Raw genomic sequence first — 17,521 nt, 5'->3', positions numbered from 1 at the left:
GGATCAGTTTGACTATGATATCGTCCACAGGCTAGGGACACTGCACAGTAATGCGGATGGTGTCTCACATCTACACACACAGACAGAGAGTGTGGACACAGCCGTCTCACAGGAGGCCGCTGTCAGTCTGAAAGCCATCATAAACAAGCCTCAGGATGTCACTATTGAGCCTGTAGTTGGAGCTCAGACAAGCCAGACAGTACCCAAAAATGCAGCTTTCCTTTTGGAAGCACAGGATAGATACCCAGTGGTCTCCCAGTTAAAGACATGGACAAAAGAGGGTAGAGCAGAGCTCCCTGTGGAGTTGCAATTGGAGCCAAAGTTCACGCCTTTCAAACAAGTGTGGTGGGCTTTACATGTGAATAATGGAGTGTTATTCCTTAAGAGTCAGAACTATGAGACAGATGACACCATCTGGACAGGGGTTGTAGCAGATGAGCTACGAGATACTTACCTTTATCCACAATGATGGAACAGGAGGCCATTTAGTTGTTGAAAAACTCACCAGTAAAATTAGAGCAAGATTTTATTGGCCAGGCTGACAGAGAGCCATAATGCAGTGGTGTAATAGCTGCACTGCATGTAAATTACAGGGTCCAGCCCCAGAGCACCCATGACAAGTTCTGTCACAAGCAGACCTTTTGAGAGGATAGCTGTAGGCTTAATGGGTCTGTTTACAGAGACGGGACGAGGTAATTATGGCAGTGCTAGATGGTAATGGTTATGGTAGTGTTAGATGGTAATGGTTATGGTAGTGTTAGATGGTAATGGTTATGGTAGTGCTAGATGGTAATGGTTATGGTAGTGTTAGATGGTAATGGTTATGGTAGTGCTAGATGGTAATGGTTATGGTAGTGTTAGATGGTAATGGTTATGGTAGTGCTAGATGGTAATGGTGTCACGCCTTGGTCATTGTATTTTGTGTTTTTGTTATATGTTTGGGTAGGCCAGGGTGTGACATGGGTTTATATGTTGTGTTTCGTATTGGGGTTTGTATTATTTGGAATCGCGGCTGATTAGGGGTGTGGTATAGGCTTGGCTGCCTGAGGCAATTCTCAATTAGACTCAGGTGCTTATCGTTGTCTCTGATTGGGAACCGTATTTAGGGAGCCATAGTTTTGCTTTGTATTTCGTGGGTGTTTGTTCCTGTCTTTGTGTTTTATTCACCAGATAGTCTGTAATAAGTTTCACGTTCCCTTCTGTTGTTTTTGTATTTAGTTTCAGTTATTTCATGTACCGCGATTCTTTCATTAAAGTCATGAGTAACCTACACGCTGCATTTCGGTCCGACTCTCTTCATTCAACAGACGAACGACGTTACAAATGGTTATGGTAGTGCTAGATGCTAATGGTTATGGTAGTGTTGGATGGTAATGGTTATGGTAGTGTTAGATGGTAATGGTTATGGTAGTGCTAGATGGTAATGGTTATGGTAGTGTTAGATGGTAATGGTTATGGTAGTGCTAGATGCTAATGGTTATGGTAGTGTTAGATGGTAATGGTTATGGTAGTGTTAGATGGTAATGGTTATGGTAGTGTTAGATGGTAATGGTTATGGTAGTGTTAGATGGTAATGGTTATGGTAGTGTTAGATGGTAATGGTTATGGTAGTGCTAGATGCTAATGGTTATGGTAGTGTTAGATGGTAATGGTTATGGTAGTGCTAGATGGTAATGGTTATGGTAGTGTTAGATGGTAATGGTTATGGTAGTGTTAGATGGTATTGGTTATGGTAGTGTTAGATGGTAATGGTTATGGTAGTGCTAGATGGTAATGGTTATGGTAGTGTTAGATGGTAATGGTTATGGTAGTGCTAGATGGTAATGGTTATGGTAGTGTTAGATGGTAATGGTTATTACATTTTACATTACATTTAAGTCATTTAGCAGACGCTCTTATCCAGAGCGACTTACAAATTGGTGCATTCACCTTATGACATCCAGTGGGACAGTCACTTACAATAGTGCATCTAAAACTTAGGGGGTGGGGTGAGAGGGATTACTTAACCTATCCTAGGTATTCCTTAAAGAGGTGGGGTTTCAGGTGTCTCCGGAAGGTGGTGATTGACTCCGCTGTCCTGGCGTCGTGAGGGAGTTTGTTCCACCATTGGGGGCCAGGGCAGCGAACAGTTTTGACTGGGCTGAGCGGGAGCTGTACTTCCTCAGTGGTAGGGAGGCGAGCAGGCCAGAGGTGGATGAACGCAGTGCCCTTGTTTGGGTGTAGGGCCTGATCAGAGCCTGGAGGTACTGAGGTGCCGTTCCCCTCACAGCTCCGTAGGCAAGCACCATGGTCTTGTAGCGGATGCGAGCTTCAACTGGAAGCCAGTGGAGAGAACGGAGGAGCGGGGTGACGTGAGAGAACTTGGGAAGGTTGAACACCAGACGGGCTGCGGCGTTCTGGATGAGTTGAAGGGTTTAATGGCACAGGCAGGGAGCCCAGCCAACAGCGAGTTGCAGTAATCCAGACGGGAGATGACAAGTGCCTGGATTAGGACCTGCGCCGCTTCCTGTGTGAGGCAGGGTCGTACTCTGCGGATGTTGTAGAGCATGAACCTACAGGAACGGGCCACCGCCTTGATGTTAGTTGAGAACGACAGGGTGTTGTCCAGGATCACGCCAAGGTTCTTGGCGCTCTGGGAGGAGGACACAATGGAGTTGTCAACCGTGATGGCGAGATCATGGAACGGGCAGTCCTTCCCCGGGAGGAAGAGCAGCTCCGTCTTGCCGAGGTTCAGCTTGAGGTGGTGATCCGTCATCCACACTGATATGTCTGCCAGACATGCAGAGATGCGATTCGCCACCTGGTCATCAGAAGGGGGAAAGGAGAAGAATAATTGTGTGTCGTCTGCATAGCAATGATAAGAGAGACCATGTGAGGTTATGACAGAGCCAAGTGACTTGGTGTATAGCGAGAATAGGAGAGGGCCAAGAACAGAGCCCTGGGGGACACCAGTGGTGAGAGCGCGTGGTGAGGAGACAGATTCTCGCCACGCCACCTGGTAGGAGCGACCTGTCAGGTAGGACGCAATCCAAGCGTGGGCCGCGCCGGAGATGCCCAACTCGGAGAGGGTGGAGAGGAGGATCTGATGGTTCACAGTATCGAAGGCAGCCGATAGATCTAGAAGGATGAGAGCAGAGGAGAGAGAGTTAGCTTTAGCAGTGCGGAGCGCCTCCGTGATACAGAGGAGAGCAGTCTCAGTTGAATGACTAGTCTTGAAACCTGACTGATTTGGATCAAGAAGGTCATTCAGAGAGAGATAGCGGGAGAGCTGGCCAAGGACGGCACGTTCAAGAGTTTTGGAGAGAAAAGAAAGAAGGGATACTGGTCTGTAATTGTTGACATCGGAGGGATCGAGTGTAGGTTTTTTCAGAAGGGGTGCAACTCTCGCTCTCTTGAAGACGGAAGGGACATAGCCAACGGTCAGGGATGAGTTGATGAGCGAGGTGAGGTAAGGGAGAAGGTCTCCGGAAATGGTCTGGAGAAGAGAGGAGGGGATAGGGTCAAGCGGGCAGGTTGTTGGGCGGCCGGCCGTCACAAGACGAGAGATTTCATCTGGAGAGAGAGGGGAGAAAGAGGTCAGAGCACAGGGTAGGGCAGTGTGAGCAGAACCAGCGGTGTCGTTTGACTTAGCAAACGAGGATCGGATGTCGTCGACCTTCTTTTCAAAATGGTTGACGAAGTCATCTGCAGAGAGGGAGGAGGGGGGAGGGGGCGGAGGATTCAGGAGGGAGGAGAAGGTGGCAAAGAGCTTCCTAGGGTTAGAGGCAGATGCTTGGAATTTAGCGTAGTAGAAAGTGGCTTTAGCAGCAGAGACAGAGGAGGAAAATGTAGAGAGGAGGGAGTGAAAGGATGCCAGGTCCGCAGGGAGGCGAGTTTTCCTCCATTTCCGCTCGGCTGCCCGGAGCCCTGTTCTGTGAGCTCGCAATGAGTCATCGAGCCACGGAGCGGGAGGGGAGGACCGAGCCGGCCTGGAGGATAGGGGACATAGAGAGTCAAGGGATGCAGAGAGGGAGGAGAGGAGGGTTGAGGAGGCAGAATCAGGAGATAGGTGGGAGAAGGTTTGAGCGGAGGGAAGAGATGATAGGATGGAAGAGGAGAGAGTAGCGGGGGAGAGAGAGCGAAGGTTGGGACGGCGCGATACCATCCGAGTAGGGGCAGTGTGGGAGGTGTTGGATGAGAGCGAGAGGGAAAAGGATACAAGGCAGTGGTCGGAGACTTGGAGGGGAGTTGCAATGAGGTTAGTGGAAGAACAGCATCTAGTAAAGATGAGGTCGAGCGTATTGCCTGCCTTGTGAGTAGGGGGGAAGGTGAGAGGGTGAGGTCAAAAGAGGAGAGGAGTGGAAAGAAGGAGGCAGAGAGGAAAGAGTCAAAGGTAGACGTGGGGAGGTTAAAGTCGCCCAGAACTGTGAGAGGTGAGCCGTCCTCAGGAAAGGAGCTTATCAAGGCATCAAGCTCATTGATGAACTCTCCGAGGGAACCTGGAGGGCGATAAATGATAAGGATGTTAAGCTTGAAAGGGCTAGTAACTGTGACAGCATGGAATTCAAAGGAGGCGATAGACAGATGGGTAAGGGGAGAAAGAGAGAATGACCACTTGGGAGAGATGAGGATCCCGGTGCCACCACCCCGCTGACCAGACGCTCTCGGGGTGTGCGAGAACACGTGGGCGGACGAAGAGAGAGCAGTAGGAGTAGCAGTGTTGTCTGTGGTGATCCATGTTTCCGTCAGTGCCAAGAAGTCGAGGGACTGGAGGGAGGCATAGGCTGAGATGAACTCTGCCTTGTTGACCGCAGATTGGCAGTTCCAGAGGCTACCGGAGACCTGGAACTCCACGTGGGTCGTGCGCGCTGGGACCACCAGAGTAGGGTGGCCGCGGCCACGCGGTGAGGAGCGTTTGTATGGTCTGTGCAGAGAGGAGAGAACAGGGATAAACAGACACATAGTTGACAGGCTACAGAAGAGGCTACGCTAATGCAAAGGAGATTGGAATGACAAGTGGACTGCACGTCTCGAATGTTCAGAAAGTTAAGCTACGTAGCAAGAATCTTATTGACTAAAATGATTAAAATGATACAGTACTGCTGAAGTAGGCCAGCTGGCAGTGGGTGCGTTGTTGACACTACACTAATCAAGTCGTTCCGTTGAGTGTAATAGTTTCTGCAGTGTTGCTATTCGGGGCTAGCAGGCTAGCTAGCAGTGTTGTTTACGTTACGTTGCGTTAAAAGAACGACAATAGATGGCTAGCGAACCTAGAAAATCGCTCTAGACTACACAATTATCTTTGATACAAAGACGGCTATGTAGCTAGCTAAGTAGCTAGCTACGATCAAACAAATCAAACCGTTGTACTGTAATGAAATGAAGTGAAAATGTGATACAACCTGTGAATGCGACCGGGTAGTTGAGTTCTATACAGAAGACGTTGGCTAGCGTTGGCTAGCTAGCAGAGTCACCTACGTTAAGGACGACAAATAGCTGGCTAGCTAACCTCGGTAAATTAAGATAATCACTCTAAGACTACACACTCTAAACCTAAACAACACAATTATCTTGGATACGATGATACGATGATACGAAGACAGCAAAGACAGCTATGTAGCTAGCTAACACTAAACTAATCAAGTCGTTCAGTTGAGTGTAATAGTTTTCCCAGTGCAGCTAATCAGTGGACGTTAGCTAGCTGGCTAGTGAAGACTACGTTAGGACGGCGAAAATACGATAATTACGCAATTATCTTTGATACAAAGACGGCTATGTAGCTAGCTGAGAAGAAATTGCTAAGATAAGACAAATCAAACCGTTGTGATATAATGAAATATAATGAAATATAATGAAAAAGTTATACTACCCGTTGGAGCGACGTGCAGATGCGACCACTCGCTCCAACCGGACAGGTTATGGTAGTGTTATATGGTAATGGTTGTGGTAGTGTTAGATGGTAATGGTTATGGTAGTGCTAGATGATAATGGTTATGGTAGTGCTAGATGGTAATGGTTATGGTAGTGTTAGATGGTAATGGTTATGGTAGTGTTAGATGGTAATGGTTATGGTAGTGTTAGATGGTAATGGTTATGGTAGTGTTAGATGGTAATGGTTATGGTAGTGCTAGATGGTAATGGTTATGGTAGTGTTAGATGGTAATGGTTATGGTAGTGTTAGATGGTAATGGTTATGGTAGTGTTATATGGTAATGGTTGTGGTAGTGTTAGATGGTAATGGTTATGGTAGTGTTAGATGGTAATGGTTATGGTAGTGCTAGATGGTAATGGTTATGGTAGTGCTAGATGGTAATGGTTATGGTAGTGCAAGATGGTAATGGTTATGGTAGTGTTAGATGGTAATGGTTATGGTAGTGTTATATGGTAATGGTTATGGTAGTGTTAGATGGTAATGGTTATGGTAGTGCTAGATGGTAATGGTTATGGTAGTGTTAGATAGTAATGGTTATGGTAGTGTTAGATGGTAATGGTTATGGTAGTGTTAGATGGTAATGGTTATGGTAGTGCTAGATGGTAATGGTTATGGTAGTGTTAGATGGTAATGGTTATGGTAGTGCTAGATGGTAATGGTGTCACGCCTTGGTCATTGTATTTTGTGTTTTTGTTATATGTTTGGGTAGGCCAGGGTGTGACATGGGTTTATATGTTGTGTTTCGTATTGGGGTTTGTATTATTTGGAATCGCGGCTGATTAGGGGTGTGGTATAAGCTTGGCTGCCTGAGGCGATTCTCAATTAGACTCAGGTGCTTATCGTTGTCTCTGATTGGGAACCGTATTTAGGAGCCATAGTTTTGCTTTGTATTTCGTGGGTGTTTGTTCCTGTCTTTGTGTTTTATTCACCAGATAGTCTGTAATAAGTTTCACGTTCCCTTCTGTTGTTTTTGTATTTAGTTTCAGTTATTTCATGTACCGCGATTCTTTCATTAAAGTCATGAGTAACCTACACGCTGCATTTCGGTCCGACTCTCTTCATTCAACAGGGGCGTTACAAATGGTTATGGTAGTGCTAGATGCTAATGGTTATGGTAGTGTTAGATGGTAATGGTTATGGTAGTGTTAGATGGTAATGGTTATGGTAGTGTTAGATGGTAATGGTTATGGTAGTGTTATATGGTAATGGTTATGGTAGTGTTAGATGGTAATGGTTATGGTAGTGTTAGATGGTAATGGTTATGGTAGTGTTAGATGGTAATGGTTATGGTAGTGTTAGATGGTAATGGTTATGGTAGTGCTAGATGCTAATGGTTATGGTAGTGTTAGATGGTAATGGTTATGGTAGTGCTAGATGGTAATGGTTATGGTAGTGTTAGATGGTAATGGTTATGGTAGTGCTAGATGGTAATGGTTATGGTAGTGTTAGATGGTAATGGTTATGGTAGTGCTAGATGGTAATGGTTATGGTAGTGTTAGATGGTAATGGTTATAGTAGTGCTAAATGGTAATGGTTATGGTAGTGCTAGATGCTAATGGTTATGGTAGTGTTAGATGGTAATGGTTATGGTAGTGCTAGATGGTAATGGTTATGGTAGTGTTAGATGGTAATGGTTATGGTAGTGCTAGATGGTAATGGTTATGGTAGTGCTAGATGGTAATGGTTATGGTAGTGTTAGATGGTAATGGTTATGGTAGTGTTAGATGGTAATGGTTATGGTAGTGTTAGATGGCAATGGTTATGGTAGTGTTAGATGGTAATGGTTATGGTAGTGTTAGATGGTAATGGTTATGGTAGTGCTAGATGGTAATGGTTATGGTAGTGTTAGATGGTAATGGTTATAGTAGTGCTAGATGGTAATGGTTATGGTAGTGTTAGATGGTAATGGTTATGGTAGTGCTAGATGGTAATGGTTATGGTAGTGCTAGATGCTAATGGTTATGGTAGTGTTAGATGGTAATGGTTATGGTAGTGCTAGATGCTAATGGTTATGGTAGTGTTAGATGGTAATGGTTATGGTAGTGTTAGATGGTAATGGTTATGGTAGTGTTAGATGGTAATGGTTATGGTAGTGTTAGATGGTAATGGTTATGGTAGTGTTAGATGGTAATGGTTATGGTAGTGTTAGATGGTAATGGTTATGGTAGTGTTAGATGGTAATGGTTATGGTAGTGTTAGATGGTAATGGTTATGGTAGTGCTAGATGGTAATGGTTATGGTAGTGTTAGATGGTAATGGTTATGGTAGTGTTAGATGGTAATGGTTATGGTAGTGCTAGATGGTAATGGTTATGGTAGTGTTAGATGGTAATGGTTATGGTAGTGTTAGATGGTAATGGTTATGGTAGTGTTAGATGGTAATGGTTATGGTAGTGTTAGATGGTAATGGTTATGGTAGTGCTAGATGGTAATGGTTATGGTAGTGTTAGATGGTAATGGTTATGGTAGTGCTAGATGATAATGGTTATGGTAGTGTTAGTCTGACACTACATTATTACTGCATCATTCCTGGGAGACGAGGCCATACTCCAAACTATTTAATAAAATGATGTTTTTGCTTTCTGTCTCTATTGGATATTCAGTTAGAGAGCGCTTGTCAAGAAGGGTGGTTGGTGTGATGACATCTTTGCGCAATCAGTTTCAGGGTTGATGGGAAAAGAAGGCCACCAGTGGTTTATCCAACATTTGGAAATCCCTGTAGGTCTCTTCCACCTTCAGCACGGACAGAAACACAGCCCTTATTTGAAGTGTTTAAAAACATCCGCTATTGGAAAAATGAATGGTAGAAAAAAACGAAAGAATCTAACTCGTGAAAAATGGTGGTAAAGAATGTAGTGTCATTTTGGAGTCACTTTTACTGTAAATAAGAATAGAATATGTTTCTAATCACTTCTAGATGAATGTGGATGCTACCATGATTACGAATAATCCGAATGAATCATGAATAATGATGAGTGAGAAGTTACATAAATACTCAGCTCCTGCCCAAGTCAACCACCGTGACATATCAGAGGTGCTGGTACTCAGCTCCTGCCCAAGTCAACCACTGTGACATATCAGAGGTGCTGGTACTCAGCTCCTGCCCAAGTCAACCACTGTGACATATCAGAGGTGCTGGTACTCAGCTCCTGCCCAAGTCAACCATTGTGACATATCAGAGGTGCTGGTACTCAGCTCCTGCCCAAGTCAACCACTGTGACATATCAGAGGTGCTGGTACTCAGCTCCTGCCCAAGTCAACCACTGTGACATATCAAAGGTGCTGGTACATAGCTCCTGCCCAAGTCAACCATTGTGACATATCAGAGGTGTTGGTACTCAGCTCCTGCCCAAGTCAACCACTGTGACATATCAGAGGTGCTGGTACTCAGCTCCTGCCCAAGTCAACCACTGTGACATATCAGAGGTGCTGGTACTCAGCTCCTGCCCAAGTCAACCACCGTGACATATCAGAGGTGCTGGTACTCAGCTCCTGCCCAAGTCAACCACCGTGACATATCAGAGGTGCTGGTACTCAGCTCCTGCCCAAGTCAACCACTGTGACATATCAGAGGTGCTGGTACTCAGCTCCTGCCCAAGTCAACCACTGTGACATATCAGAGGTGCTGGTACTCAGCTCCTGCCCAAGTCAACCATTGTGACATATCAGAGGTGCTGGTACTCAGCTCCTGCCCAAGTCAACCACTGTGACATATCAGAGGTGCTGGTACTCAGCTCCTGCCCAAGTCAACCACTGTGACATATCAAAGGTGCTGGTACATAGCTCCTGCCCAAGTCAACCATTGTGACATATCAGAGGTGTTGGTACTCAGCTCCTGCCCAAGTCAACCACTGTGACATATCAGAGGTGCTGGTACTCAGCTCCTGCCCAAGTCAACCACTGTGACATATCAGAGGTGCTGGTACTCAGCTCCTGCCCAAGTCAACCACTGTGACATATCAGAGGTGTTGGTACTCAGCTCCTGCCCAAGTCAACCATTGTGACATATCAGAGGTGCTGGTACTCAGCTCCTGCCCAAGTCAACCACTGTGACATATCAGAGGTGCTGGTACTCAGCTCCTGCCCAAGTCAACCATTGTGACATATCAGAGGTGCTGGTATTCAGCTCCTGCCCAAGTCAACCACTGTGACATATCAGAGGTGCTGGTACTCAGCTCCTGCCCAAGTCAACCACAGTGACATATCAGAGGTGCTGGTACTCAGCTCCTGCCCAAGTCAACCACTGTGACATATCAGAGGTGCTGGTACATAGCTCCTGCCCAAGTCAACCATTGTGACATATCAGAGGTGTTGGTACTCAGCTCCTGCCCAAGTCAACCACTGTGACATATCAGAGGTGCTGGTACTCAGCTCCTGCCCAAGTCAACCATTGTGACATATCAGAGGTGCTGGTACTCAGCTCCTGCCCAAGTCAACCATTGTGACATATCAGAGGTGCTGGTACTCAGCTCCTGCCCAAGTCAACCACTGTGACATATCAGAGGTGCTGGTACTCAGCTCCTGCCCAAGTCAACCACTGTGACATATCAGAGGTGCTGGTACTCAGCTCCTGCCCAAAACAACCACTGTGACATATCAGAGGTGCTGGTACTCAGCTCCTGCCCAAGTCAATCACTGTGACATATCAGAGGTGCTGGTACTCAGCTCCTGCCCAAGTCAACCACAGTGACATATCAGAGGTGCTGGTACTCAGCTCCTGCCCAAGTCAACCACTGTGACATATCAGAGGTGCTGAACATAGCTCCTGCCCAAGTCAACCATTGTGACATATCAGAGGTGTTGGTACTCAGCTCCTGCCCAAGTCAACCACTGTGACATATCAGAGGTGCTGGTACTCAGCTCCTGCCCAAGTCAACCACTGTGACATATCAGAGGTGCTGGTACTCAGCTCCTGCCCAAGTCAACCACTGAGACATATCAGAGGTGCTGGTACTCAGCTCCTGCCCAAGTCAACCACTGTGACATATCAGAGGTGCTGGTACTCAGCTCCTGCCCAAGTCACCGCTGTGACATATCAAGCTCCTGCCCAAGTCAACCATTGTGACATATCAGAGGTGCTGGTATTCAGCTCCTGCCCAAGTCAACCACTGTGACATATCAGAGGTGCTGGTACTCAGCTCCTGCCCAAGTCAACCACTGTGACATATCAGAGGTGCTGGTACTCAGCTCCTGCCCAAGTCAACCGCTGTGACATATCAGAGGTGCTGGTACTCAGCTCCTGCCCAAGTCAACCATTGTGACATATCAGAGGTGCTGGTACTCAGCTCCTGCCCAAGTCAACCACTGTGACATATCAGAGGTGCTGGTACTCAGCTCCTGCCCAAGTCAACCACTGTGACATATCAGAGGTGCTGGTACTCAGCTCCTGTGACATATCAGAGGTGCTGGTACTCAGCTCCTGTCAACCACTGTGACATATCAGAGGTGCTGGTACTCAGCTCCTGCCCAAGTCAACCACAGTGACATATCAGAGGTGCTGGTACTCAGCTCCTGCCCAAGTCAACCACTGTGACATATCAGAGGTGCTGAACATAGCTCCTGCCCAAGTCAACCACTGAGACATATCAGAGGTGCTGGTATTCAGCTCCTGCCCAAGTCAACCACTGTGACATATCAGAGGTGCTGGTACTCAGCTCCTGCCCAAGTCAACCACTGTGACATATCAGAGGTGCTGGTACTCAGCTCCTGCCCAAGTCAACCACTGTGACATATCAGAGGTGCTGGTACTCAGCTCCTGCCCAAGTCAACCACTGTGACATATCAGAGGTGCTGGTACTCAGCTCCTGCCCAAGTCAACCACTGTGACATATCAGAGGTGTTGGTACTCAGCTCCTGCCCAAGTCAACCATTGTGACATATCAGAGGTGCTGGTACTCAGCTCCTGCCCAAGTCAACCACTGTGACATATCAGAGGTGCTGGTACTCAGCTCCTGCCCAAGTCAACCATTGTGACATATCAGAGGTGCTGGTATTCAGCTCCTGCCCAAGTCAACCACTGTGACATATCAGAGGTGCTGGTACTCAGCTCCTGCCCAAGTCAACCACAGTGACATATCAGAGGTGCTGGTACAGCTCCTGCCCAAGTCAACCACTGTGACATATCAGAGGTGCTGGTACATAGCTCCTGCCCAAGTCAACCATTGTGACATATCAGAGGTGTTGGTACTCAGCTCCTGCCCAAGTCAACCACTGTGACATATCAGAGGTGCTGGTACTCAGCTCCTGCCCAAGTCAACCATTGTGACATATCAGAGGTGCTGGTACTCAGCTCCTGCCCAAGTCAACCATTGTGACATATCAGAGGTGATGGTACTCAGCTCCTGCCCAAGTCAACCACTGTGACATATCAGAGGTGCTGGTACTCAGCTCCTGCCCAAGTCAACCACTGTGACATATCAGAGGTGCTGGTACTCAGCTCCTGCCCAAAACAACCACTGTGGCATATCAGAGGTGCTGGTACTCAGCTCCTGCCCAAGTCAACCACTGTGACATATCAGAGGTGCTGGTACTCAGCTCCTGCCCAAGTCAACCACTGTGACATATCAGAGGTGCTGGTACTCAGCTCCTGCCCAAGTCAACCACTGTGACATATCAGAGGTGCTGAACTAGCTCCTGCCCAAGTCAACCATTGTGACATATCAGAGGTGTTGGTACTCAGCTCCTGCCCAAGTCAACCACTGTGACATATCAGAGGTGCTGGTACTCAGCTCCTGCCCAAGTCAACCACTGTGACATATCAGAGGTGCTGGTACTCAGCTCCTGCCCAAGTCAACCACTGAGACATATCAGAGGTGCAACCAGCTCCTGCCCAAGTCAACCACTGTGACATATCAGAGGTGCTGGTACTCAGCTCCTGCCCAAGTCAACCATTGTGACATATCAGAGGTGCTGGTACTCAGCTCCTGCCCAAGTCAACCATTGTGACATATCAGAGGTGCTGGTATTCAGCTCCTGCCCAAGTCAACCACTGTGACATATCAGAGGTGCTGGTACTCAGCTCCTGCCCAAGTCAACCACTGTGACATATCAGAGGTGCTGGTACTCAGCTCCTGCCCAAGTCAACCACTGTGACATATCAGAGGTGCTGGTACTCAGCTCCTGCCCAAGTCAACCATTGTGACATATCAGAGGTGCTGGTACTCAGCTCCTGCCCAAGTCAACCACTGTGACATATCAGAGGTGCTGGTACTCAGCTCCTGCCCAAGTCAACCACTGTGACATATCAGAGGTGCTGGTACTCAGCTCCTGCCCAAAACAACCACTGTGACATATCAGAGGTGCTGGTACTCAGCTCCTGCCCAAGTCAACCACTGTGACATATCAGAGGTGCTGGTACTCAGCTCCTGCCCAAGTCAACCACAGTGACATATCAGAGGTGCTGGTACTCAGCTCCTGCCCAAGTCAACCACTGTGACATATCAGAGGTGCTGAACATAGCTCCTGCCCAAGTCAACCACTGAGACATATCAGAGGTGCTGGTATTCAGCTCCTGCCCAAGTCAACCACTGTGACATATCAGAGGTGCTGGTACTCAGCTCCTGCCCAAGTCAACCACTGTGACATATCAGAGGTGCTGGTACTCAGCTCCTGCCCAAGTCAACCACTGTGACATATCAGAGGTGCTGGTACTCAGCTCCTGCCCAAGTCAACCATTGTGACATATCAGAGGTGCTGGTATTCAGCTCCTGCCCAAGTCAACCACTGTGACATATCAGAGGTGCTGGTACTCAGCTCCTGCCCAAGTCAACCACTGTGACATATCAGAGGTGCTGGTACTCAGCTCCTGCCCAAGTCAACCAGTGTGACATATCAGAGGTGCTGGTATTCAGCTCCTGCCCAAGTCAACCACTGTGACATATCAGAGGTGCTGGTACTCAGCTCCTGCCCAAGTCAACCACTGTGACATATCAGAGGTGCTGGTACTCAGCTCCTGCCCAAGTCAACCACTGTGACATATCAGAGGTGCTGGTACTCAGCTCCTGCCCATGTCAACCACTGTGACATATCAAATACAGATATGGGAATGGCATTGGCTAACTACTGGGCAGCTATTCTGGTCATTGTGTCTGGGTAAACCACCACAAATATACACACACATACACACACGCTGTTATGGGATTTTTATGAATAATGACTAAATTATGTATACATTTAACTTGGAACTATAAAACTAAACAGAATACTACTCTGTTACTGTATGAATGTATGAATCTTATTATAATCATAATACTGTATATACTGTAATGTGTGTGGTTTTAGTCAAGAATTAGAACAAGGACTTTCTGTTCCTTGTTAGAAACTAATGGAGCTATAGTCAGACCGGCTGGAATACTATGTTCCTTACAGGAAATTCTATCCCTTCCCAGGGAAGGGAGAGACCTTGGGCTTGTAGTAGATTGTTTAACAGGTGGCAGACAATGTGAGGAGGCTTGTGAACTATATTGCCATTGTATCTGAGAGGAGGAGGGACATTTATGATGAAATGTGAGGTATATAAACCACTGTAAATGGTATTATGATCAGAGCTCTCGAGAATAAACACTATTGGCTCATTTTGGTGGTTGGTCTCTATCCATTTTATTTATTTTACATTTTTTATTTAACCTTTATTTAACCAGGTAGGCAAGTTGAGAACAAGTTCTCATTTACAATTGCGACCTGGCCAAGATAAAGCAAAGCAGTTCGACACATACAACAACACAGAGTTACACATGGAGTAAAACAAACATACAGTCAATAATACAGTAGAAACAAGTTTATATACGATGTGAGCAAATGAGGTGAGATAAGGGAGGTAAAGGCAAAAAAAGGCCATGGTGGCAAAGTAAATACAATATAGCAAGTAAAACACTAGAATGGTAGATTTACAGTGGAATAATGTGCAAAGTAGAAATAAAAATAATGGGGTGCAAAGGAGCAAAATAAATAAAATAAAATAAATACAGTAGGGAAAGAGGTAGTTGTTTGGGCTAAATTATAGGTGGGCTATGTACAGGTGCAGTAATCTGTGAGCTGCTCTGACAGCTGGTGCTTAAAGCTAGTGAGGGAGATAAGTGTTTCCAGTTTCAGAGATTTTTGTAGTTCGTTCCAGTCATTGGCAGCAGAGAACTGGAAGGAGAGGCGGCCAAAGAAAGAATTGGTTTTGGGGGTGACCAGAGAGATATACCTGCTGGAGCGCGTGCTACAGGTGGGTGATGCTACGGTGACCAGCGAGCTGAGATAAGGGGGGACTTTACCTAGCAGGGTCTTGTAGATGACATGGAGCCAGTGGGTTTGGCAACGAGTATGAAGTGAGGGCCAGCCAACGAGAGCGTACCGGTCGCAATGGTGGGTAGTATATGGGGCTTTGGTGACAAAATGGATGGCACTGTAATAGACTGCATCTAATTAGTTGAGTAGGGTATTGGAGGCTATTTTGTAAATGACATTGGTGAAGTCGAGGATTGGTAGGATGGTCAGTTTTACAAGGGTATGTTTGGCAGCATGAGTGAAGGATGCTTTGTTGCGAAATAGGAAGCCAATTCTAGATTGAACTTTGGATTGGAGATGTTTGATGTGGGTCTGGAAGGAGAGTTTACAGTCTAACCAGACACCAAGGTATTTGTAGTTGTCCACGTATTCTAAGTCAGAGCCGTCCAGAGTAGTGATGTTGGACAGGCGGGCAGGTGCATGCATTTAGTTTTACTTGTATTTAAGAGCAGTTGGAGGCCACGGAAGGAGAGTTGTATGGCATTGAAGCTTGCCTGGAGGGTTGTTTAAAACCGTGTCCAAAGAAGGGCCAGAAGTATACAGAATGGTGTCGTCTGCGTAGAGGTGGATCAGAGACTCACCAGCAGGAGCGACATCATTGATGTATACAGAGAAGAGAGTGGGTCCAAGAATTGAACCCTGTGGCACCCCCATAGAGACTGCCAGAGGTCCGGACAACAAACCCTCCGATTTGACACACTGAACTCTATCAGAGAAGTAGTTGGTGAACCAGGCGAGGCAATCATTTGAGAAACCAAGGCTGTCGAGTCTGCCGATGAGGATGTGGTGATTGACAGAGTTGAAAGCCTTGGCCAGATTAATAAATACGGCTGCACAGTAATGTTTCTTATCGATGGCGGTTAAGATATCGTTTAGGACCTTGAGCGTGGCTGAAGGGCACCCATGACCAGCTCTGAAACCAGATTGCATAGCAGAGAGGGTATGGTGAGATTCGAAATGGTCGGTAATCTGTTTGTTGACTTGGCTTTCGAAGACCTTAGAAAGGCAGGGTAGGATAGATATATAGGTCTGTAGCAGTTTGGGTCAAGAGTGTCCCCCCCTTTGAAGAGGGGGATGACCGCAGCTGCTTTCCAATCTTTGGGAATCTCAGACGACATGAAAGAGAGGTTGAATAGGCTAGTAATGAGGGTGGCAACAATTTCGGCAGATCATTTTAGAAAGAAAGGGTCCAGATTGTCTAGCCCGGCTGATTTGTAGAGGTCCAGATTTTGCAGCTCTTTCAGAACATCAGCTGACTGGATTGGGGAGAAGGAGAAATTATGCAAATAAGAACCTTACAAATCCTTAGAAACGGACAGAGTGTTTTAATTGAATTGGTTAGTGAACACATAAGAACTAAATTCATCAGACACACGCTGACCACTTCCAGTGTAGGTTCCCCTTGACCCCCCCAGCCCCTCAACCCCTTAAACCCTCTCAACCCCCCTCAACCCCACTGACCTAGAGAGAGTGGACAGTGATGTACTAGTGTGGAGCTTTACTAGCTTAACTCATATGGGATCCAACTCGGATTATAGGATTAACCACAATATACCCATTATGAATCATATACTACACCCTTCTGGACACCCACTAGGGACACAGATCTCAGTCTACACACTCTCTATATACTAGAGTGCTCTATACCACATACCACTCTCATTGATATCCTCCATATAAGACTAGATTCGTATGGTGGTAAGGCAAGGTCCCCAGACACCTCAAGTAGTTACCACAGTGATCTAGAGTCACTGAAGGGCCAGGGCTAGAGGAATAGGCTCAGTTAGCTGGAGGTTGTTTTGGACCCCCGAGGCGTCATGCAAATCGGGGGCACAGAGACACGTGCCTCCTCAGATTTGCCCAGTTTTTTTTACAATTGTTTTTTTGTTGTTGCTTCTCTGTAATACTACAGGCCACCTAGCAATTTTATGAAGTTGGCTTTAGCTAACTCTCAGATACTGTGGGTGACCAATCTCCCAACCTCACATCTAGCTACCCAGAAGCCATTTCAGGCTATCAATCAAGTTAGAGTAGCTAGCTTATGTAACTATCTTAGGTGGCATGGCTGCTGGCAAGGTGGGTTGACTTCAGAAAATCAATAAATAACTAAATGTACTGACTTTCAACATTTTACCCAGATTTCAGCAGAGTTGCTGCGAAACATATTTAGTTAAAAAAAAAAAAATAGCTCTAGTCAGGAGTATACAGAGAGCTCAAGCAATATGCTTAGATATGCAGAAAAATACAAATTTTTGTTTTGTTTACATAGAATTAGACTTTTACTGCAGAGGGCTAAATCAGGGTCACGCAGAGTGATTCTTGGTAGTCTTAAACAAATCTA

The sequence above is a fragment of the Oncorhynchus gorbuscha genome, linkage group LG09, assembly GCF_021184085.1.
Source record: "Oncorhynchus gorbuscha isolate QuinsamMale2020 ecotype Even-year linkage group LG09, OgorEven_v1.0, whole genome shotgun sequence".
NCBI classification, from domain to species: Eukaryota; Metazoa; Chordata; class Actinopteri; order Salmoniformes; family Salmonidae; genus Oncorhynchus; species Oncorhynchus gorbuscha.
Note: the sequence above shows the minus strand (reverse complement) of the source record.